Here is a 24,785-nt window from a genome sequence, read left to right as displayed (position 1 = left end):
GTGTATAAAGCAATAGTATGTTCCCAATGTGGAAGGCCCTATATGGAACAATCCTGAATATGAAATCTAGTTTGTGCCTGTTGATTAGACCAAACAGCGGACCCATTAGCTGCCACCAAGGAGTCTGTAAAAATATGGACAATGAACATATATTTATTGAGTGACTCCTCCAGTGCCCACGTGACTGGACCCGTGTGGCCCATCCTTTATCTACTACGTCTTGGCACTAGGATGGAAAGAAGCAGCTCTCCAGTGGGTTCACATGGGATGGTGGTGCTGTTTTCCTTAAAATAAATGGATTCCCTGTCTCCTGGATTCAGGGGACCTTGCAGGTGGCCTACAAGGCCAGGTGAGGGGCCATCTTTCTCAGGTGGGGAGACTCCAGAAAGCATGAGAGTTAGTGTATAGGGTTTCCACAGCAAAGAAACCACCAGATGCCACATTGTTAGCTGGGTGGCTTTTTGGGTGGCCTCCAGGGCCTGTCGTTGGGGTGATCTCCATTCAGATTGAGCTGATTTTCTTGGGATTGCCTGAATAGATCTTAATGAAATGTGTAGATGGGATATACATTGCTTCCAGAAGCCAAATAGGCGAGTGGATGTTGAGCTTGTTTGAGAGGGTGGGAAGTAGGGTTATTGTCTAGAGATGGTTTGGAGCAGCCTTCTGGGGACCAAATTATGCCCCCAAATTAAACTGAGGTGGGAGAGTCTCAGATCTTTTGGGGTGTAGTGACCCAACTGTGGTTAGTCGGAATCTGGACCACAGTTTGAAAGTTTTATGCAATGGCTTCATGAGTTTCTGGCCTTGGTAGAATACTGTCAGCCTAAGACCATAGCTGGTGTTTGAGAACAGAGCAAACCCATGAAGGTCCTGTCTGCACATATAGTGGGGATATATATATATATTTTGGCCATGCCCCGTGGCCTGTGGGATCTTAGTTCCCTGAGCAGGGATCGAACCTATGCCCCCTGCAGTCAAAGTGCAGAGTTTTAACCACTGGACTACCAGGGAAGTCCCCCGTGGTGGGGATATTGATGTGGCCCACAGGTAATGGAGTGAGAGTATATTGGGGCACCTCATAGATGGATGGACATTGTGGCTGTGAAGCTGCAGAAATGGGGACAGAGTAATAATACATTAGTGAGATCAGTAACTCCAGGGATCTACCTCAGGGAAGGTATCCTACCCCACTGCCTCCCACCCGCCCTCCTCGTATTTATAAGCTTTCTTGTCTAAGGAGTCTTACTCTCAGTTGTTGGGATTTGAGTTTTCATCCTGGGGCTTCTCTTTAGTGGTAGAATTAATTTGTGAATTTTCCTTTTTAGGGCTTAATAAGGCTGTGACATGTTGAAATGCTAGGGCATTAAGGAGAATTCATAGTCTTTGTTGATGACCTTTAAGAGTGCATTAGGTTTTTGGTTTTTGTTTTTTGGATCTTTAGGACGTGAGAAGATAAAGCTGGTTCACATTTGAGTTTTAGCTCCTGAGTGCCAAGGGCAAGTCCCTCTGTGCCCGTGAAGGTCAGGAACTATATGGCAAAATCAAGGACAGGAACAGCTGCAGATGTGTTTGGTGCTCTAAGTGTTCTGATTAATCATTTCCCCTTGGGGAATGAGCCTCAGCGGGCCACAGGGTGATAGCTGGGCTTCCCAGCTCACGTGGGGACCCCTGCTGGCGCAGTGGGGCAGCAGTGCGCCCGTGGGGGTCAGCGGCATCACGACTGTGCTGGAGGCGACAGACACAGGTGGGGGATGTGACTTGGGGGCTGCAAGCACTCGACCAGTCGTCAGTGGAAGTGCAAGTGCTGCGGCTTTGGATAAGAGGTTGATGGTTTCTTAGGAAGTTAAACATAAACTTGTCGTGTGACTCAGGAGTTCGACTTCTGTGTATTTACCCAAGATCAATAAAAACATAGGTCCACACAAATGACTTGTATGTGAATGTTTATAGCAACATTATTTATAATATTCAAACAATGGAAACAATCCACATGTCCATCAACTGATGAAAAGATAAACAAAACACAGTGTATCTGTACATGAAATACTCCTCAGAAATAAAAATGAATGAAATGTGGTATACATACGCTACAACACGGATGAACCTCAAAAACATTACGCTAAGTAGAAGCCAGGCACAAAATACCATATGAGACAGAGACACAAGTCCATCGGTAGTTGCCTGCTTTGGAAAGTGCGGTAAAAATTAGCTACAAGGAATCTTTTGGGGGTGGTGGACACATTCTAAAACCGGGATGTGGTGATGATGGTTGTATAAATCTGTAAATTTACTAAATATCATTAAATTGTGCACTTAAGCTTTTTATGCTCAGGAAACTTTGTGAGAACATACAGATCTTCATCCATGGTGTTTTGCTCTATGTGTAAGCTCTGTGTAGTGTGTGTGGCTACCTGGGTGGAAGCTGGTGCGTAAAAATAATGCTGGGTTGTTGGAATGTGCAGAGGATTTAAGTATTTCTAAAGAGCCCTAAATTTATTTATTTATTTATTAAAATATAAATTTATTTATTTTTAGGATGCATTGAGTCTGTTGCTGCACACGGGCTTTCTCTAGTTGTGGTGAGCGCGGGCTACTCTTCGTTGTGGTGCTCGGGCTTCTCATTGCGGTGGCTTTTCTTGTTGTGGAGCACGGGCTCTAGGCACGTGGACTTCAGTAGTTGTGGCTCGGGGGCTCTAGAGTGCAGGCTCAGTAATTGTGGCACATGGGCTTAGTTGCTCCGCAGCATGTGGGATCTTCCCAGCTCAGGGATCGAACCTGTGTCCCCTGCATTGTCAGGCGTATTCTTAACCACTCCACCACCAGGGAAGTCCAGAAGAGCACCAAATTTAAAGAGTCTTCTTAGGTAATCTACATAGTTACCCACAACATTGAGAAATAGATGTGCAAAGTTCCCCCTTGGTGGGAGAGTGGGTGGGAGGTACAAACTATTGGGTGTAAGATAGGCTACAGAGATGTATAACACGGGGAATATAGGCAATATTTCGTAATAATTGTAAATGCAGTGTAACCTTTAATAATTAAATAAAATAAGCCCCCTCCCCAAAGTTCCCCCATTAGCATTCACATTTCCTATACTTTTTTCATGTTTTCTAAACAGTTTGAGTCAGGTTTAAAATGCTGTTTAAGATAGAGACTAATCACCCAGATGTGAGTACCTATGATGCATAGGGTGTTGTATTAAGCTCTGCAAAATCAAGGAGGATTTTTTTAAATTATAGAACATAAAACTGCTGCATAAAACAGGGAGATCAACTCTATAATGGGTGATGACTTAGAGGGGTGGGTTAGGGAGGGTGGGAGGGAGTCACGGGAGGGAGGGGATATGGGGATATATGTATAAATACAGCTGATTCACTTTGTTATAGAGCAAAAACTGGCACAACAGTGTAAAGCAATTATATTCCAATAAAGAGCTTTAAAAGAAAGAAAGAAAAAAAAATTATAGAACAGCAATTATTGGGCTGCTCCAGGTGCTGGGCTTATTAGCAGCTTTATCTGTACGACCTCACTGAATTCTCACAGGGACCCTCTTCTGTAGGATTATTGCTATTCTCCTTGTATGGAAGGAGACACTGAGACCAGAGGGCTTAGTCACTTGTCCCAGGCCACATACCCAAGAGGGGCAGCTGATGGACTTCAAAGGCTGTGCTCCAAATGGAGAAACAGGGCCAGGTCACACTGTGCCCTATGCTGAATGCAGGGTGATCTTTCCGGACATTTAGGGGACTGTGGGAGGACATGGTAGGGAGTGGTTACAAATGACTGAGACATGGGGGGATGGAAGGCCTTGTGGACACGTGGAGATGAGAGCCTGGGAGTCAGGGGACCAGCCCATGGGAGACCACTGAATGCCTTCAGACCACAGAGGCAGAGTAATGAACAAGGACACAGAGCAGACCAAGCACGGAGAGTGCAGCTTCAACAGCTAGCCAGGGGTCCACATCCCTGTGCCCTAGAGTGCTAATCCAGGCCCCCAGGCCCTGGGATGCTAATCCAGGCCCTGGGATGCTAATCCAGCACCCCCCCCCATGCTAATCCAGGCCCTGGCATGCTAATCCAGCACCCCCCCCCCCCATGCTAATCCAGGCCCTGGGATGCTAATCCAGCCCCCCCCCCCACCCCCGATGCTAATCCAGCCCCCGGATGCTAATCCAGACCCCAGGCCACTCTTGAAAAGAGCCCCCCACCCCCCACCCCTGAGAGAGCTTGCTCAGCGTGGAGTCCTCACCGTCTCTCTGGATGAGAGATTAGAGCTGCCCCAGTCTGTGTGGATGAGCAGAAGGTCTGTGTCGACCTCGAAGGCTGAGGCTGTCTGCCAGTGAACACCTCCAGAAAGTAGCCCTCTCAGCTTCCAAGGAAAACCACAAACCAGGCCAGAGAAAGTGTGCTGAGACCTCACAATTTACTTTACCCAAGTTGGAACTAACCAACACAGACAGGTTACTTCTCTCCAGGTGTATTTCATGCCTGTGTGTGCGTGTGTGTGTGTGTATGTGTGTGTCTGCCCTGCAGTCATAGGCACAGATTCTCCCTTTATTCTCCTCTGCCCCCACGCCACCCCCCAGCCCTGGTAGATCATGTTTGTGAGATTGTACTGTACATTGAGGAATATCTAAGGAACACACACACCCACCACCCTCACCATGAATTTCATTAAGAGCAAGTCTCCTAGGAATGAATTTGTATCCAAATGATTCTCTCCTGACTTACTCACAAAAGGGGTGTTTTTTTTTCTTTTGAAAATATTCTTCCCAGCAGTACTGCTTCTGGCACCCAGTCAAAGATTCTTAATGGCTTCATTCATCCATCCAGCGGATATTCACGCTGCAAGAAACCTCTGCTCTTATCTCAGAGCTGGATGGATATGCAGGTGGTACCTAATTTGATTTGGGTGAAAACAGTCTGCTTTCCTTAGGGAGCAATTGCTAAGTTCAGCTCAGTGTTTGTGGCAAAGCACATAAATCCTCTAATTCCAGATGTTTTCCGAGGCTCCACTCTGGTCAGCCAGGGGTCCTGGATCTGTGACAGCTCTGAATAAACATCAGTCGCTGCTCTCAAGGAGTCCCCAGCCCAGAGGGAGCAGCAGGCACCCGTGATACCCATTCAGTGTTTAAGTGCTGTCATGGAAACATGTCCAGGGCAGCACAGCAGCCCAGGGGCAGCTGGACAGGTGAGGGTGCCGGCGTCGCGTCTTGAAATAGAAATGCCACGAGCAGGCAAAAGGGAAGAAGGCATTGTTGATACGTGTGAAGGCTTGGGGATGTATGAACAAGATGTCTTTGTGACACTGAAACTGTCTCAGGGAGGCTGGACCCTGGGGTGTGAGCAGAGGAGTGGTGGGCAGAGGCTAGAAAACAGGGGTGCTCCTAGCTAAATAATTCAGGGGTTATCTCACAGGTCAGAGGAACCCACCAAAGGGTTTTCAGGAGGCATGGTGTGATAAGTTTTATAATATGGAGAGCAGACCCTGGAGCTAGTGTCAGGCAGGGCCGAGGTTCAACTGGGCTGGCCACACTCATTATTAAAGTAGTGGGAGTGAAGTTGAATCTGGCCTCTGTACCCTGACACTGAATTAAATCTCAGAGATTGAGTTTTGGGTGACGTAGAGAAGAATAGCTTTATTGTTTTTTCAGACAAAGGGGACGGCAGCAGGCTAATGCCCTCAAGACTGTGTATCCCAACTTGGAGGGGGTAGTGAAATGTTTTATAGTGATGGTTCAAAGAGGGTGTGACCAGCTTGTGGACATTCTCCTGACTGGTTGGTGGGCAGGTAAGTGGGAGTCAGCATCATCCACCTCTGGTTCCAAGTGATGTGGGGTCTTCATGCTTGTGGGCAGCACACCATCGTTAACCTTTAACGGTTAACGTTTCCCACCTGGTGGCAGTTTCAGTCTCTGCAGAACAGCTCAGAGATAAACTGTTATGTGTATCCCTTGAGGGGGAGCCAGGACCTGGCCCCAAGGCTGCACTATTGTTTCTTGACTCTACCTCCCTTATCTCTGCGTCCCCTCCCTTCCCTAATGATCAGCTATTTGGACCTGCTCCCTGGAACTCAGGGAAGGTCATGAGGCTGAATGAAGCCTGTTTCCTGTAATCAAGAAATGGGGGACACAGAATGGCTTTTGTGCCCAGGAGCCCCACAGGGCCCTGCTCTGTATCAGGACTGCAGTCCTGGCCCCCTGCCCTGTCTTCCAGGGATGCTAGACATGGCTACCTGGTTGAGCAGGTGCCTGCACTGGGGGACCTTGCTTGGCTCCAGGGGCCCAGAATCCATGTGGTTGGAGTCTATTGTAAACATCAATCCCGCCCCTCCCTCCTGCCCCCCCAGACACCACACACACCATGCACATGATGGATTGAAAGGGGAATGAACTGAGAAACCAGTCAAGAGGCCATTCAGGGTCAGACCTAAAACCCACGTGATGGAAGTGAGTGGGAATTTAAGGAGAAACATGAGTAGTTTGGATCCTCAAGTCTTGGTGATTGACTAGAACTGGAGGGGGAGGGCATGAAAGGAAACTGGACAAGGTCATGGGTATGTGTGGTTATGGACCGTATTAGTCTGCTGTGGCTGCTGTAACAAAGTACCACAGACTGAGCAGCTTAAACAACAGGCATTTATTTTCTCATGCTTTTTTATTGAATTTATTCTGGAGGCTAGCAACCTGAGATGCAGGAGTTGTCAGAGTTGGTTTACTTTGAAGGCCATGAGGGAAGGCTTTGTTCCAGGCCTCGATCCTTGACTTTAGGTGCCCATCTTCCCCGTGTGCCTGTATGTGTCCCAGTTTCCTCTTCCTATAGGGACACTCGTCGTGTTGGATTAGGGCCTCATTTTCACTTAATTACTGCTTAAAAGGCCCTGTCTCCAAGTAAGGTAACATTCTGGGGTACCAGTCAGGACTTCAGCATATGCATCTTGGGGCTGTGGGGATGCAATTCATCCCATAACACGGAGACACAGACGAAGTTGTGAGCATGTAAAGTTACTCATTCTGAGGAATCAGATGATGGGGTTTGCCTGTACTTCCAATGACCTGAACGGGTGTATGTTATTTGTGAGGTGGGAAAGAATTCTTTTCCCTCAAGGGAAAGAATCTCCTGACCCAAGTGGAGGCAGCAGGTCTCTTTTTTTATTCCCAATATGTATATTTTTTAACCCAATAATTTTTTTTAATTGAAGTATAGTTGATTTTCAATGTTGTGTTGATTACTGCTGTACAACAAGATGATTCAGTTATATATATATATATTCACATGTGTATATATATATATTCACACGTATATATATATATATATATATATATATATATATATATATATATACACACATTCTTTTTTTTAAAATATTCTTTCCCATTATGGTTTATCACAGGATATTGAATGTAGCTCCCTACATAGGACTTTGTTGTTTATCCATTCTATATGTAATAGCTTATATCTGCCAACCCCAACCTCCCACTCCACCCCTTCCCCAACCCCCTCACCCTTGGCGACTACCAGTCTGTTCTCTACAACAGTGAGTCTGTTTCTGTTTCATAGATTCATTTGTGCCATGTTTTAGGTTCCACATGTAAGTGATATCATATGGCATTTGTCTTTCTCTTTCTGACTTACTTCACTTAGTAAGATAATCTCTAGTTGCATCCATGTTGCTGCAGATGGCATTATTTCACTCTTTTATGGCTGAGTGGTATTCCATTTTATATATGTACCACATCTTTATCCATTCATCTGTCGATGGACATTTAGGTTGTTTCTTTATCTTGGCTATTGTGAATAGTGCTGCTATGAACATAGGGGTGCATGTATCTTTTTGAATCATAGTTTTGTTCAGATATATGCCCAGGAATGGGATTGTTGGATCATAGAGGCAGCAGGTCTTAACGTAGTTTTGGAAATTTAGATTTTCTCAAGGTGAGTGCAGTTCCTTTGGCTTCTCATAGCTGATGTGTCTGGGAGAGACTAGCTGAGGATCAGTGGGTTTCAGCAGGGTATTTCTGGAGTGGTCATGGTCTAGCGGTTGGTGCTCTGGATGGGGTGTGTGTATGATGGAATAATTTGAGCCAAAAGAAATATAAGTGCTTAAGAGGCAGAATGGAGTCAGATGAGCCTAAATCCTCATCTTCCCTCAGCCCATCTCTCTTAGTCATCTCAGGCTCCTGTAACACAGTAGCATGGACTAGCTGGCTTAAACAACAGAAATTTATTTCTCAGAGTTCAGGAGGCTGGAAAGTCCAAGATCAGGGGCCAGCGTGGTTGGGTTCTGGTGAAGGCCGTCTTCCTGGCTTGCAAACAGCAGCCTTCTCACTGTGTCCTCACATGGTAGGGAGATAGAGACAGAGACAGAGAGAAAGAGGGAGAGAGAGAAGAAATAGAGACAGAGACAGAGACAGAGAAAAAGAGGCAGAGAGAGACAGAGACAGAGTCAGAGAGCTCTCTGGCATCTCTTCTTATTAGGGTACTATTCTCATCGGAGGGTCACACCTGCATGAACTCATCTGACCTTCCAGCTGTAACCTTCACATGGGAAATGGGCTAATGGTCTCTCTGGAGCCTCTTGTATAAGGGCACTGATCCCTTTCCCAAGGGCTGCATGCTCATGACTTCATCACCTCCCAGTGGCCCCATCTCCAGAGAACATCACATTGGGGATTAGGGGTTCAGCTTATGAATTGGGATGGGAGACACAAACCTTCAGTCCATAACACAGTCCTAAATGTGTGACTTTGGACATTTACCTGCCTGGTCACTGACACCCTACATCTATCTCTCAAGGTGGTGGGAGGCTTAAATAACATGATGCACTCAGATAATGCATTTATTCTACCGCATTTCATCAGAGCCCAGCCTAGAGGAAATATTCAACCAATGAGTCTCAGCTGGTGTCACAGTAGAACTCTCAGAGCCAATTCTGCCCCATTATTGTCTGTCTGTGGTGTTCCAGATTATTAATGCCATGTGCTCTAATAAGAATTGAACTTTACATTATAATTTAGAAATACCTAAATCCTGTGTGTAATTAAATTATATGGTTTGAGAGTCTCTGTGCCCTATTTTTAAATCATTTTTTATTGTTTTCCAAGTAGGGTATTAAATAGAAAACCAAAGGGTACTATTAAATAATTTTTTCTAGGAAAAAAGTACATATGTGGTTTAGACTAGTGTTAGTGCCTGACATCTATTAAGTGCTATTTATGTAAGTATATATCCATCAACACTAAAAGACATGATGAAAGTTTACAGTTCTGTGCCCCATTTTCTCCACCCTCTGTGGCAATAACTTCCAGTCCCATTACCTGTTTTTCTTCTATTTACCTCCATATTTCTTCATAATGTGCTCTGACTTCTGCTTCTTGATTTTTAAAATTTAATTAATTTATAAAGTGTATTTAATTTCATTTAATAATTGAATTTTTAAATTTATTTTTTTGAAGTCTGTTTATGGCAGAAATTTAATTCTCTTATTCTCCATCCCCGTCACCAAAAGACAGTCAGACAGACACACTTCTTCAAACCTCATTTCCCCCACTTCCCTAGTAGAATTGAATCAGTTCTTAAGTTAATTCTGTATTCAGTTTACATTATCACTGATTTGTAAATATAAAACTGAGCTTTATACTGGACTGTGATTACATTTCCTTTTTGTTCTCCTTGTGTGTGTTTTAAGTCTTTATATATTTATTTTTTAAAAGCAGTTTTACATTCACAGCAAAATTGAGAGGAAGGTCCAGAGATTTCCGATATACCCCTTATCTGCCCTCCGCACCCCAACACACACACACACACACACACACACACACACACACACAGCTTCCCTCATTGTCAACATTCCCCACCAGATAGTACCTTTGTTACAATTGATGAACCTGCATTGACACATCAGAATTACTCAAAGTCCTTAGCTTACATTAGAGTTCACGCTTGGTGTTGTACATTCAATGGGTTTGGACAAATGTATAATGACATGTATCCATCATTATGGTATCATAAAGAGTATTTTCACTGCCCTAAAAGTCTTCTGTGCTCTGGCTGTTCATCCCTCTCTCCCTTTTCTCAACCCCTGGCAACCACTGATCCTTTTACTGTCTCGTTAGTCTTGCCTTTTCCAGAATGTCATATAGTTGGAATACTACAGCATATAGCCTTTTCACATTGGCTTCTTTCACTTAGTAATATGCATTTAATGCATAAAAGCCATGCCTTTTCATGACTTTATAGTGCATTTCTTTTCAGCGCTGAATAATATTCCACTGTTGAATGTACCACAATTTATTAATTCATTCACCTACTGAAGGAGATCTTTGTTGCTTCCAAGTTTCAGCAATTGTGAAAAAACTACTATTAACATCCATATGTAAGTTTTTGTGTGGTCTTCTTTGTTTTCCTGGTTGTTTGCTTAGTTTTTGTTTGTGGATAGCTTTCATAAATTTTACTCCAATTTCTCCAAAGGAGCTGCAAAATCTCACTCAGTATAGTCCAACAATCACATAATCTATCACATTTTCTTTTTCTAGAAAATTTTCTTCTTGGAGCTGCCTGCCTCATTGCCATACTAGAATTTCATTTCAGGATCATTCTGTGAATTCTCCTAGTTGCTACCTTAAACTGGGGTCCCTGTTTCCTGAATCTGAAACTCTTTTTTTATATACTCCCTTGTTTTGGTAGATATATCCTCCAATAGCTTCCTCAGAAATGGTTCATGAAAGATAAACTCTTTGAGACTTTGTAGGTCTGAAAACATTTTGATTCTACCGTACTATTTTCTGAAAGTTAATCTAAGACTAGAGTTCTAGATTGGAAACCACTTTCACTCACTTTCAAAGGCATTGATCAATTGTCTTCTAGCTTCCAGTGTTGTTGTTGGAAAATCTGGTGTCATTCTGATGGCTGATGCATACATTTATTCCTGCATTCATTCAATTTTTTTTCATTCCACAAATATCTCTGGGACTATTTCTTCACCTACTATGTGCCAGGCTCTCTTTTAGGTTATGGGCAACCAGAACAAAACAGATAAAAGCTTCTGACTTTATTTCAGAGCTTACATTCTGATCTTTTCCTATGGGACCTTTTTTTTTTTTTCTTTTTTCCTGAGGATACTCCAGTTCCCCACCCAGGGGTATAACCTTGGCTGTCAGCATTCTGAGAGTCCAGTGGAAGGAGGGTTTAGGGGTCTCCCATTTGGTATATATACATGGACTTCCATTTAATCATCCCTATTTCCACTATAGTACCTGACCACACCCTCCTTTGTCATGGATGTCTTCAAGTTTGTAGATTCTCTGGTTTCATTTCTCCAGAGAATATCAGTCGTGATCCTTGCTGGTGTGGAGAAGGGATGGCTAGAGAGAAGCTAGAGGTCCTCTTGTGTTAACTGACCCTCTGACCTACGGTGCCCCTCTTTGCTTTCTGGGGTTCCTCATGCTTATAATTCTTGTGCCTTTCTGAGGTTCTGTGGTTCAAACCAGCATGTTTCTTATCAGTATTCCTCTCTGTAGGCCTGTAAGTTGGAGTTTTCGCTGCTTTGTGAAGTAAGTTATGATTCACCCATCTACTTTTCATCTTCCAAAAATTGTTTAAATCTCTAATTTTTTTGTCTTTCCTCTTCATCTCTTTGCTTTTATAGGTATGTATTTTTGTATTTTGTTATTTCTTTTGAAAAAATTATGGGAATTTAGATGGAAGCAGAGATAAATATATGCATTATTCCACTGTTTAATCAGAAATTGTACCATATCTTTCCAAAATTTTAAACTAAATGAATATGTAATTTTCATGTTCGTATATGTATACTATTTTAATTTCAAAAGGGATTGTTGGGCCATTCCAAGCTCTTAAAAAGTGTAACATTTTACACATTAAATAGCAAATTATCAGATGTGTATATATATTGAAAAGCATCTCAGAACAGCAATCCTCATTTTCATTATTATAGTTTTCCTGATGGGAATAAGGTAAGGCACATATTTGCAACTTAAAGCTTACTTTACTCACTCCAAAGAGACTGTACAAAATGCAGAGAAATAGTATTATATTAGAACTTATACTCAAGGTTGATCTGTTTTCTTTTATTGCATTCTGTTTTTATATTAATTTTGAAATAGCTGTTTTATATTCATTTAACATCTAAGACAAAAATGACTTTTTGACTATGTTCATTTCTAGTCTCTTCTGTTGTCACGGAAAATGTCAAAAGTAGTACTAGCTGCTCCAGTCAAAATTGTCTTCTTACATGTTATTTCAAACAAAGGATGGTACCCAAACAGGACAAACTGACTTTGTAATTAAAAATAAAAGTAAACCCAAACGTAGAAACAGGATAAACCATTCTCATGTCCCGGGATTTCCTCCCTGTGACATCAATAAGGGCTTGCCGGGGGCGGGGGTGGGGAGGGTGGGGTCTGGAGTAGGGCAGTACACTTCAAGGTGCTGGGGAATCTTGGGAAGCTACTTAAGCATGCAGATCCCTGGGCCCAGCCCAGAGGCTGGACTTAGTGTGTGGGGCTCAGTCATCTGCAAGCAGCAAGTGCACCGGGTAATTCTGATCAGATGATCCTTGGACGACCCTTTGAGAACCGCAGGTCTGGAGGATCCGTGATGTCTGAGAGAGCATGGCTTAAATTGTTCGGTTTAGTCTTTAGCTTTCACATGGTCCAAATATGTTCAGCTGAGGGTTTGGACATCTCAGAGCTATATGTCCCTACTTAGCTTCCTTGAGCAAAACAATTTCTTTACCTGGCTTTTTTCCCCCTCTTTACTATTGTGAACCACTTTAAAATGATTTTAAACTTGTATCTTTTTAAAAATTGGGGTTTTCCAGAAAAAAAAATGACATTTTGTACCTTTCTTTTTTTTTCATTTAATGTTATTAAAAATCTAAAAATTCTTTATAAGTAGATGTTTAGTGTTTTTTCTTTTTTGGCCACACTGCACAGCATGTGGGATCTTTCCCTGACCAGGGATCGAACCCAGGCCCTTGACAATGAAAGTGTAGAGTCCTAACCACTGGACCACCAGGGAATTCCCATAATTAGATGTTTTAAGTGACTGCTCTTCCCTTGTCTGAGACTTCCATAATTGAATCATTCTCTTTAATTTCTATTTTTCACTAGTATAATACTGACCTTTATCTTTCCACTTTCATAATACTTATTAACGTATGATATGTTAGATATTATATTTGATGATTGATTATGTGTTTCACCCTGCAACATGTAAGCTCCCAAAGGGCAGGATTTGAACTTTCATGTTCTCACCTCCACCCCTGTACTCGGTACTCAGACCTGTATGTGGAACACAGTAGATATTCCATAAGTGTTTATTGAATGAATAATGAATGAATGAACAGTGCGGTGGATATATTTGTGCTCATACTTTTTCCACTTTATGGATTCTTTTCTCTGGGGTTGATTTTAGAAGGATAATCTGTCAGCAGATATTAATTTTAAAGCTTTGGTATCTATTGATATTTTGTCAAGTCTGGAAAGATTATGCCAGCTTAGACTCCTACTCCCAATAAGAATTCTTATTTCATGAGACCTTTCCTACCCTAAGTATTATTATTTTCTTTTTGTTAGTTTGATGGATGAAAATGGTATCTCTTTGTTTAATCTGAATTTCATTGATTTTTAATAGTTGAATATTAAAGCTAGATCTTAAGGCTTCAAGCTTACAAACAAGCTGATGATGCCCTTCAATTTTTTTTTTTTTTTTGGCCAACAGTTATTAAAGCAAGTTTTTCTCTGTGTTTGTTTAACAAGTTGATATAGAAATGTGGTTATTTCTACATCATAGAGAAAAGGTAGAGGTTATTATTATTTTCTCTAGATGTAGAATGTTCATTAGTTTCTTTTATTAAAAAATTTTTAATTGAAGCATAATTGATGTATATGTTATATAAATTACAGATGTACAGTATGGTGATTCACAATTTTTTTAAATAAATTTATTTATTTATTTATTTATTTATTTATTGGCTGCGTTGGGTCTTCGTTGCTGCACACGGGCTTTCTCTAGTTGCTGGCCTTTCTGTAGTTGCTGCGAGCATGGGCTACTCTTCATTGTGGTACACAGGCTTCTCATTGTAGTGGCTTCTCTTGTTGCGGAGCACGGGCTCTAAGCATGTGGGCTTCAGTAGTTGCGGCACACGGGCTCAATAGTTGTGGCTCACGGGCTCTAGAGCACAGGCTTAATAGTTGTGGCACACAGGCTTAGTTGCTTTGCTGCATGTGGAATCTTCCCAGAGCAGGGCTCGAACCTGTGTCCCTTGCATCAGCAGGTGGATTCTTAACCACTGTGCCACCTAGGAAGTCCGTGATTCACAATTTTTAAAGGTTATACTCCACTTATAGCTATTATAAAATATTTGCTATATCCCCTGTGTTATACAGTATATCCTTGTAGCTTATTTTGTACATAATACTTTGTATCTCTTACTTCCCTACCGCTATATTGCCCCCCTCCCCCACTGGTAACCACTAGTTTGTTCTCTCTATTTGTGAGTCTGCTTCTTTTTTGTTACATTCACGGTTTGTTGTAGTTTTCAGATTCCACATATAAGTGAAATCATACAGTATTTGTCTTTCTCTGTCTGACTTATTTCATGTAGCATAATGCCCTTCAAGTCCATCCATATTGCTGCCAAGGGCAAAATTTCACTAGTTTCTCATGTCATACGAAAAAGCCATAAAAGTTGGGATGTGACTGGTCTCAGATACCTGTTCCCTTGGGCAGTAAGCCGGCTCTAAATATGACACCCATGTGGTGTCCATTCTTTAACCAGCTGAAAAGTGCGTCTCTATCATTGTTTATGAGCTCATAATACAAAACTGTATTTGTTGGCTGTATTTTTGCCTGCTGGCATGCTTTTGGCACACAGGTGATAAACTGACGACAATAATGAGCCGGAAATGCATGCAGCGTTTTGAAACCGAGGCTTATATGCATTGCATCATAGCAAATTGATGGAGTAGAAAAGGCCTATAACCACTCATCTGTCTGGATGGTTGTAATTGGTTCTGCATTGCCCAGTGAGTGCCCTTCTAGAGCAGAATCTCAAAACAGTGAGCTAAGTGGTCCTTTTCCCTTTAAACCCCATCTGGCCTCTCTCTTCTAATAGCTTCTCCCTGTCTCACTCAGAGCAAGAGCCAAAGTCCTTCCAGTGGTTTATTAGTCATCATAAAATCTGGCCCCACTGCCTCCCTGACCTCATCCCTTTCAAGTCTCCTCCCGGTTCACTGTGCTCCAGCCACACAGAACCCCCGGCTGTTTCCATAGAACACGCTGTGCTCTGGTGCCTATTCCCAGACTGTATCCTCTGGCTGGACCTCTGCTTCCCGACTCTCACCCCCAGTTATCCACCCATCCTGTTCCTTTCCCTCATTCAGACCTTCTTCCAAGTTGTCAGCTCACCGAGACAGCCCTGTCCACCCTGCTGGTCACCGCAGCCCCCACTTCCTGACCCCACTCTCCTGTCGCTCTTTCCCCGCCGTGTTGGTCTCTGTGCCACTTTTCACCGAATGGCCTGAGATGCATTTTCCTTCAGGTTTTGTCTGTCTTCTCTCACTCACAAGTCAGCTCCCTGTGGGCAGGGCTGTGCACCTCTTTCTCTTCCAGCTGGGCCTGGAATAATACCTGGTAGAAACTGAATCAGTGTTTGCTGTGTCCGTTTGTGTTTTGCAACTGAAGAACATGAGGCCCATGGAAATGACTCTCCCACCATCACACCGGGAGTGAGAGTAAGACTGGAGATTTGAGTCAGAACCCCTGCCTCCAGGAATGTATTTAAGGCAGAAAAGGGCACAGCACTGGCTTTCTGGATTCTCCCTTTGTTTTTACAGTGAGCTCTGCTGTTCTTCTAGTTTCTCCTTGTTTCAGTGTAGCCTGGGTAGCCTCTCGTTTGCAAAAACGCAAACAAATCTGAATTACAAGCCTCCCCCACTTTAAACTAAACTGTCCTTGTTTACTAAGATGACTACTTTCAAAGCAGTGTATCACTATTCTGGTCACACCTTGAAGGGAGTGCTTCAAATACCTTTATAGCAGCATTGGAAGAAATCCCTTTTATGGGAAGATTGTAGATGTGCTTTAAAATAGATGCCCCGACTTTCTTTTCTTTATCCTCCATCTCAAGGTGGAATCTGCCTGACCTTCAGAACAAGGGCCACAGAGATTTCCCCATTTATGTGTCATTCTGTTAAAGTCACATGTCTTCAGTGGGCTGGACTCAAGAAGCCAGGACCCTCAGGTGGCCTCAGAGGAAGGTGACGGTGTGAGGGAATCTGGTGGCTCTGCGGGCTCCCCACTCTGTTTCCACCAGAGATGTGTGTCTTTTGTCAATTTGATATATTAAGCATTTGTATTCAGTCTTATTAGAAAAAAAAAAGGGGGCTGGGGTGTTCTGCAGCAAAAGAGTTTGAGAACCAGGTGGTTAGCCATTTCACAGCTGAGACCCAGAGTTTCCATAAGCAACGAGCTTCTCCAGCTCTCAGTCCAGACTTTCCTTCACCAGCTCATGGTTTTCATGGCCTTCAGCAGAGTTTTTTTTTTTAATTAATTAATTAATTTATTCGGTGCATTGGGTCTTCATTGTTGCACGTGGGCTTTCTCTAGTTGTGGTAAGCAGAGCGACTCTTTGTTGCTGTGAGCGGGCTTCTGAGTGCAGTGGCTTCTCTTGTTGTGGAGCACGGGCTCTAGGCACGCGGGCTTCAGTAGTTGTGGTGCGCAGGCTCTAGAGCGCAGGCTCAGTAGTTATGGGCTTAATTGCTCTGAAGCATGTGGGATCTTCCCAGACCAAGGCTCGAACCCGTGTCCCCTGCATTGGCAGGTGGATTTTTAACCACTGCACCATCAGGGAAGTCCTTCAGCAGAGTTTTAAAATTGGGAAGGAGATGCATAATTATCACCTGAGGTGCTCATTAAAAATGAAAAGTCCTGGACCCCACTTCAAATCTAGGGCATCAGAATCCCAGGTCCCAGGAAGCTGCATTTCTAAACAAGCCAGTCGCCCATGTTTGTCCGAGGGCTTTCTTTAGACATACACCCGCCTTCAGCACAGCCTCAGGCTGCTTCCTCGTTATCAGGGCCCTGGGACCCTGCCTGCTCCACACTGGCCACTGTTAGACCTTCATTTCCCTCTCCTCCTCCTACCCCTCCCCCACGCCCCCCTCCTTCAGTAATTTTATATTAATGGGGGGAGGGGATAAGCCCACTTTTGCAGGTGTGACCCATGCAACTGTATACTTTTTCACCTAGGGAATTTTCTGGGTCCTTTGGTTTTCTTCCAGAAGTTGGGAGTCTCCAGAACCCCTCCAATCAGACTCCAGGGTTGTCGGATAGGAGGGCTTCTCAGCAGAAGCTGTGGGTGCACTCAGGGCAGCAAAGTGCACTTTCATTGTATCCTTGGAGCTGCCTAGCGATGCTTCATGAACGAGTGACCTGGAGGTTGAGGTCTCTCCAGTCTCAGCCCCAACCAAGCATGCTCTTTGGATGCTTCCAGGGGTAATTCACCTAGGATCATCTTTAGCAATGAATGACGTGTAGCAACAGGGCTTTATGCTCCTCACTTAGCAAGAAGGCCTGGGGGAGTGTTCCAGACTGGTATCACACTCCCCAAGGTCACAGAGTCCCAGGGTCCTTGACCCCTCCTTGCCAGCATCCTCAGCATGTGGTTCTCATCCTCATGTCTGCAGATCGCAGCTGCCCCTGGTGGGTCTGCATTGCAGTTGGGATGAAGACGGAAGGGCATAGGGCAGAGAAGGCTTTCCTTTTCTAATGAGGCTTTGCCTTTATACTTGGAAAGGACATCTGTGCCCATAATTGTTACATGCCCCGCCTGGCTGCAAGGAAGTCTAGAAAGATAAACATTCTGGTTTTCCCACCGGAGTACTGGAGGAAGAAGATGAAGGCTTTGTGAATGGCTTGGGGGCTGTCAGTCTGCTCCCTGCCACAGTGGGGGGCCCCTGGTCGTATGGAGCAAGGGTTTTGTGTAACCCTATTTATACAAGGTATCTATACAGAGTGTGGATACTTGGAAGAGGTGGGGAATATAGATATTTTGCTACAGAGTATGAAGCCTCAATAAGACAATGAGGTCCAGATGAAAACGGAACAGATACACAGGATATGTGTATGGTGTGGCTAGCAGGGTTAGTGGTGGTAGTGAGTGGTATAACCAAAAGGAAAAACTGGCTGAATAAACATGTAAGAGGTCATAAATTGCAGTGGCAGGAGATGTACTCCAGCATATGAAACACGGATGCCAAGGGACATATCTGTAAATACTAGCTGTAAGTCAATAGCAGCGCACCTCCAGGCTCACCGTTCAAGATGCTGGTGTAACCGCGAGTCCCCAGCACCACACCAGGCAGTGGGGGTGGGGGTGCAGCTCAGGTAACGAACGCCACGCAGCGTGTTTGTGCTCAGCTCCAGGTTACTCTCCAAGTTACCGCAGACGGACTTCTGCCCCTGCAGCTCTCTCTTGGCCGAGATGATCAACAGCGTAGCCAACGAACGGTTCTCAGTCCCTGTCTTACGTGCTCCGTCGGTTTGCCCTTTCCTTTCCTCTCTGGGTGGTTTTTACCTTTGACTCCCATGATGCCATCCTTCTGTGTCTCTCATTCAGTGTTGCCTCTCCAGCCCCTTTTCTGAGCCTTCAGAGCCGTCCTAGCTCTGTCCTCCGTGCCTTGCCCTCGCTCTTCCTTCTGCTCCTGTATCTGCCTGGCCGACTCCTCAGCTTTTCCCAGGAGACCTAGCTCAGCTGCCCCTTCCCCTGGGAAGCCCTCCCGACTGCCTTTCCTCCCTGTGTCTAACTTCCTCCCTCTATGTTTCTTTGGCACAGCTTGTTATCCCTGGAGAAAATTGACTCTATTGGTCTGTTTGTCCATCTCCTGGGTAGACTGAGAGCTGTGTGAAAGCAGGGCTGGCTGTTGTGTTTGTATCTGCAGTGTTTACTGAGTGTTGTATCACAAATGTTTGTCGAATGAATGAATGCAAGTATTAGGATTTATAAACACTCTCACTCTCCAGGGAGCAAACAATCATCAAGACAGCTAATGATGGGGAACGGGGCGGGGGGGGAGGGGCAGGAGCGATGGCAAGTCACATCAGCTCCAAGGAGACAGGCCCAGCTAGACACCGTATACATATTGTTACCTTTATCACCACAACAGCCTGTGGAATGGATGCTAGAGCATTTGTGCTATAGTATTTAAGGAAATGGACATTCAGAAAGATTGAGTCACTCAGCTAGTAAGTGAGGGAAAACTTGTAGGGATGATACTAAAAGTTAATAGAGCTTAAAATGAAGTTACAACAATGCCTCGAAACACTCCGACAATAAACAAAATGATCTTGCTTCTTTTCTTTGTACAGGAGAAGGGTGTTTCACAGACAGAAAACCCATCCCACGATTCCATCCCTCATTGGGGCTGCCTTTATTTTATTATTATTTTTTAAAGTTGTAAATTGCATGCCATTCTTTTTTGATTTTATTTATTTTTTGATTCATTTTCATTGGGGTACAGTTGATTTACAATGTTGTGTTAGTTTCTGCTGTACAGCAAAGGGCTTCAGTTACACAGATACAAATATACACTCTTTTTTAGATTCTTTTCCCATATAGGTCATTACAGAGTATTGAGTAGAGTTCCCCTTTTGTTCAGACTGACCTCCTAGAAGGTATCTGGGTTTGCCTCCATGGGGCCAGGCAGCAGGAAGATGCACCCACAGTTTGGAGGCAAGATTGTGAAATAGACCATTCAGAGACTTCCTTCCTTTGCTTCAAGCACCCTGTCCTCCGTGGGCTGCCCACCACCTCTAGGTGTTACTGTTTCCCACTGGTTTTTCAGGTTCTCCACGAAAGCACCTCACCTAATCCTAAATTCTCACTGCTCCCCTTGTGTTTTGTATTGCATGTTCCCCACCGTCCGATTTCTTTTTCTATATCAGACCCTCATGGTTCTGTGCTGAGCCAACTGTCACGTGGCAAAGAGTATCATATGTTAATTTCCACCTCTGGGAGTCTAGCTTGGTGTTGGGGTACTTGCCAGCTGTGTCACAGTCATTGAGAGTCTCTTCAAGACCCAGTGCATCACTGGGAAGGAATGAATCTGAAATTGTAGAATTTCAAATGGGTTGGCTTGGATCTATTTGGATACCTAGGCCCATGCGAGAGCCTCTTAAACCTATCAGACTGTGTATTCTGAATACACTCCTGGAGAAGGCACGTTGCCTCTCCCATGAGAGGCACTCAATAAGCATTTGAAAAATGGAAATGGTAGGTATGATGAGACTGGCCCTTGTGGCCAAGGTATTAGAAGCGAGAGTTTCTGACATCAAATTCTTTGGGGGGCTGAATTCTGCGTTTCAGTAGAGATTTGGGGGAGGAAAGACCTCCTTCTCTCATCTCCCTGAGACCATTGTGATGCGCTTTCATCACCTGATGGTGAGATTTCAGGGTTTTCTTCTTCTTTCTTTTCTGAGCAGTAATTGATTTGGGAATGGCTTCTTTCTTTTTTCTTGAATTTTATTGAAGTAAAGTTAATTTACAATGTTGTGTTAATTTCTGCTGTACAGTAAAGTGACTCAGTTATACATAGGAATATTCTTTTTCATATTCTTTTCCATTATGGTTTATCACAGGATATTGACTGTAGTCCTCTGTGCTTTATGGTAGGACCTTCCATCCTATGTATAATAGTTGGCATCTGCTCATCCCTAACTCCCAATCCTTCCCTCCCCCACCCTACTCCCCCTTGGCAACCACAAGTCTGTTCTCTATGTCTGTGAGTCTGTTTCTGTTTCATAGATAAGTTCATTGGTGTCACATTTTAGATTTTACTTATAAGTAATACCATATGATATTTGTCTTTCTCTTTATGACTTACTTCACTTAGTATGATAATCTCTAGTTGCATCCATGTTGCTGCAAATGGCATTATTCCATTCTTTTTTATGGCTGAGTAATATTCCATTGTATATATGTACCACATCTTCTTTATCCATTCATCTGTTGATGGACATTTAGGTTGCTTCCATGTCTTGGCTATTGTAAATAGTGCTGCTATGAACATAGGGGTGCATGTATTTTTTTGAATTATAGTTTTGTCTGGGTATATGCCCAGGAGTGAGATTACTGGGTCATATGGCAACTCTAATTTTAGTTTTTTGAGGAACCTCCATACTGTTTTCCATAGTGGCTGCACCAATTTACGTGATCTTGGAATAGCTTCTTGAGCATTGGAACTCAGAGACAAAAAGATGAAGCGCTCATCAGGGTTGTCCTCTTTCATGAGTGAGTGGGTTTCCATGAGACCAAGACACCAAGCTATTTCCAAAGGCAAAAAAGAGATTCTTGTTGGACTAAAGGGATAAAGGCAAGTGCAAATCCCCTTATCAACAGATAAATTCCCAGTGGTTGCCTGGGAAAGTGGTTCCAGTTCTCAGTATCATCTCCTTTGGAAACCCTTTGTCACTCTGTTCATGGAGAACAGGTCCATGTTCGCTGGGCCCTTGGGTGAGTGCAGGTTCCGCTGCTTTCCTTATGTGCTTTTACCTGGACTGTCTCCTTGACCTTGATCTATATAAAGAAAATCTCATGGCTTCCTCTAATTACAGTACAGCAGAGACAAGGCTGCTGATTTTTTTTCTGTTGTTTTTCTGTTGTTTAACCTTTGATGGTCCATCGCATTTGTGGAGAGGTCTGCTCTGATGTTATTTTGACTATGTCACATCCGTATCCCTCAGCACAGGTCTCCATAGCTCCACACTTGAAGGCCTTTGGTGGCAGAGCCTTGGTCTAGCACCCAGTGTGGTCTCTGGACAGTACTGTCAGCTCAGCCGGGAGCTCATTAGAAGGGCTCAGCCCAGACCATTTAATGAGAGACTCTGGAGTTGAGACCCACGCCCTCCACGTGATGTGGATGCCTGCTAAACCCTGAGACCCACCCACCTAGGACGCCTCCTTCCTAAATACAGGAGGTGAAGTGAATTGGCACCATACTTTATCAAGCTGTGGCATTCAACAGCTTGCTTGTTTTTCCTTTAAAAATTCTCCTTTCTTGCATAGAACTTTACCTGTACTAAAAGATGGAGTCTTTTTCTGTGTGAATTAATAACTTCTGTGGGAAATATTGGGAACTGACATGATTTTGGCATAATGGACCATCTTGCTTTCACACTGTAGCCCATATCCCCTCAGGCCTTACAACTGCAGTGCCTGCAGGCAGACTTCCACCTGCAGGCCTGTGTCTCTCTGCCTGAGGGCTGTCTCTGGCTGGCTGGTCTAGGTCGCCCATTTGTAACATGCTAGCTCTCAACTGGTGACTGATGGTTTTTAAAACACCCAGTTCCTGTACCACATGGGGCAGGTACCTCTGCAGCTGGCTGTATACTGGCTCCTAGAACTCTCTAGAGGGTTTCACCTCTAGTTACCCAGTAGCCACAGTAGTAACTTGCTTGATAATGTGCATTTTATTAGATGCATTTCCGTCTGTCACTGTTTTAATTTTCTCCTCTTTGCTTTGTTGGAGAGGGAGGGATTCCTGCCGTAGGGTTATGGAGATGACCAGACACACATCACCTGACACTGTATAGATGAGATCACCAGCATTTATTTATTAGTCACCTATACTCCCAGCTGGGGGAGAACACTGCATGCCACACAGGGTGGCAGAGAGATTGAGTTCTGGAACGCGGTGACCAAGCAGGGGCTGTGAGGCAGGTCCTGTCGTATCAACGGGGTGGGGTGCCTGCTGGCTCTCATGGGAGGATATGATTTGTTTGAATAATTCTGTGGGCTGGCAAGAAACTGAAGCCCACTGATAAGGGATAAATAGGAACTACTCTCGATTCTGTGACGAGGAGGGCTCTTTGGCTAAGGGACCTTATCTGTGGGTGCAGAGTCAGGAGGAGAACCTGCAGTCAGGCCATTTGAGGCCCCCAGTTTCCCCCACATAACACTGCGCACATTACACTGGGCTCAGTTTGGGTGATAAACCACAGTATCTCACTCCCCTCCCATCTTCCCTGGGGTCATTTCCCCAACACACTCTCTTATAGTTGAGTCTTTACCTCAGGGTCTGCTCCGGGGAGAACCTGAACTAAGATAACCACGTGTAGACATCAAGCATGTCCTGCTACCAGAGCATTAAATACTGATCAGTAGTTTTCATAATTTCTGCAAGTCAGCTTGTTTTAGAAAACATTTCTAGGTCATTACCCCAGTTTTGCGTCTCAAATAACTGGTGGCAAGTAAGCCAGTTCTTTAGATGACCACATGTTTATGGTAACACTGGGAATGCTACGTTTCTTTCTTTCTGAAAGAAAAACAGAAAAAATTAGTTTGATAGACACAAGCTACTGGTAAAAAAGGAAGATATTGAAATAACTATGAGTAAATGGAATGAGAGTTACTCTCAGGTAAGACCTGTTGAAATGTTTGTATAATGGAAATCCATTTTTTCTGCTTTCTTACACTGAAGTATAGTTGAATTACAACATTGCGTTAATTACTGCTGTACAGCAAGGTGACTCAGTTACTTTTCCTATTCTTATCTATTATGGTTTGTCACAGGATATTGAATACAGTTCCCTGTGCTGTACAGTAGGACCTTGTTTATCCATCCCATATATACCAGTTTACATCTTCTAATCCCGGACTCCCAATCCATCCCTCTCCCCCGCCGCCCCAGGAACCACCAGTCTATTCTCTATGTCCCTGATTCTGTTTCTGTTTCCTAGATAGATTCATTTGTGTCATATTTTAGATTCCACATATAAGTGATATCATATGGTATTTGTCTTTCTGGCTCTGATTTACTTCACTTAGTATGATCATTTTTCCTTTTTCTGTAATTGATAATAAGGGCAAAATCTTAAAGTGAATAAATAAATAGATGACAGGCACACACACATTTCAGGGGTACAGGCAAGATTGAAATAGACTGTCTGTTACAATGACAACCAAGGAAAAGCAGAACTTGGAAACAGTGCTGTGGACATTATTAAGGGTAAGATACCAGCATGAAATGTAAGATGGGAATGATAGAGGGAATGTTGCTTCAAAGCATGGAGTTGGAAAGTGTGAGGATGAACATTGCTGGACCAGATAATCCAATGAAAGTTTGTTATATCTCTGTTCTTGATTTTGGATAATTTTTTAATAGCCGACACATAATAGGTTCTCAATTAATGCCTGTGATTTTGGCATTACTAATAGAATATATATGGCCTGATAGAGTATATGAGCGAGTCAAAAATTATCTGCACTCTGGTTATATTAAAACTTCTGTTGGCCGTACCGTCTTATCAGCACTTTCTGTTCAAGCCTACTGTCTCCCCAGTTACTGCTGTGTGGGTGTGAACATGTTACATCAGGTCATTTGTAACTGCAGTGCATTCAAAAATGGATGTCCCACTTGTGATTTGCATGAAAGAAGAGCAGCGTGCTGACCAAGAAAAAGCTCAGAAGTCAACCATCAGCTGCAAAATTGATGCTTACAGTTTTCTGGGATTCTCAAGGGTTGTATTGGAACATTATCAGGAAAAAGGTTCAATAATCAACAGTGCTCGTTACAGTGAGATGCTTATTGAAGAGCTGAAGCCTAAACTTTGGATTAAACTCAGAGGACTGCTATCCAAGGGTGTTGCGATCTTGCATGTTCACACACGTCTGCCCACACTGTTGACACTCTGCAAAAACTTCGTTTCAAGGGGTTAAAGCATCCTCCTTATAGCCCTGATCTTACTCCATTGGACTTTCACCT

At 43.6% G+C, this 24,785-nt stretch overlaps 1 protein-coding gene and 1 non-coding gene across 2 annotated transcripts in view; one reads left to right on the top strand and one right to left on the bottom strand.

Moving 5' to 3' along the window:
* ST8SIA6 (ST8 alpha-N-acetyl-neuraminide alpha-2,8-sialyltransferase 6) overlaps window positions 1–24,785 on the top strand; it is a 139,411-nt gene that overhangs the window by 18,337 nt on the left and 96,289 nt on the right. The window lies entirely within an intron of this gene.
* On the bottom strand, window positions 939–1,011 carry TRNAQ-UUG (transfer RNA glutamine (anticodon UUG)). Its single transcript has one exon. It is a non-coding gene; the product is annotated as a tRNA-Gln (tRNA).

This window comes from Hippopotamus amphibius, chromosome 4 (genome assembly GCF_030028045.1).
Source record: "Hippopotamus amphibius kiboko isolate mHipAmp2 chromosome 4, mHipAmp2.hap2, whole genome shotgun sequence".
Taxonomy (NCBI): domain Eukaryota; kingdom Metazoa; phylum Chordata; class Mammalia; order Artiodactyla; family Hippopotamidae; genus Hippopotamus; species Hippopotamus amphibius.
Note: the sequence above shows the minus strand (reverse complement) of the source record. Positions and strands in the feature narration are given on the sequence as shown.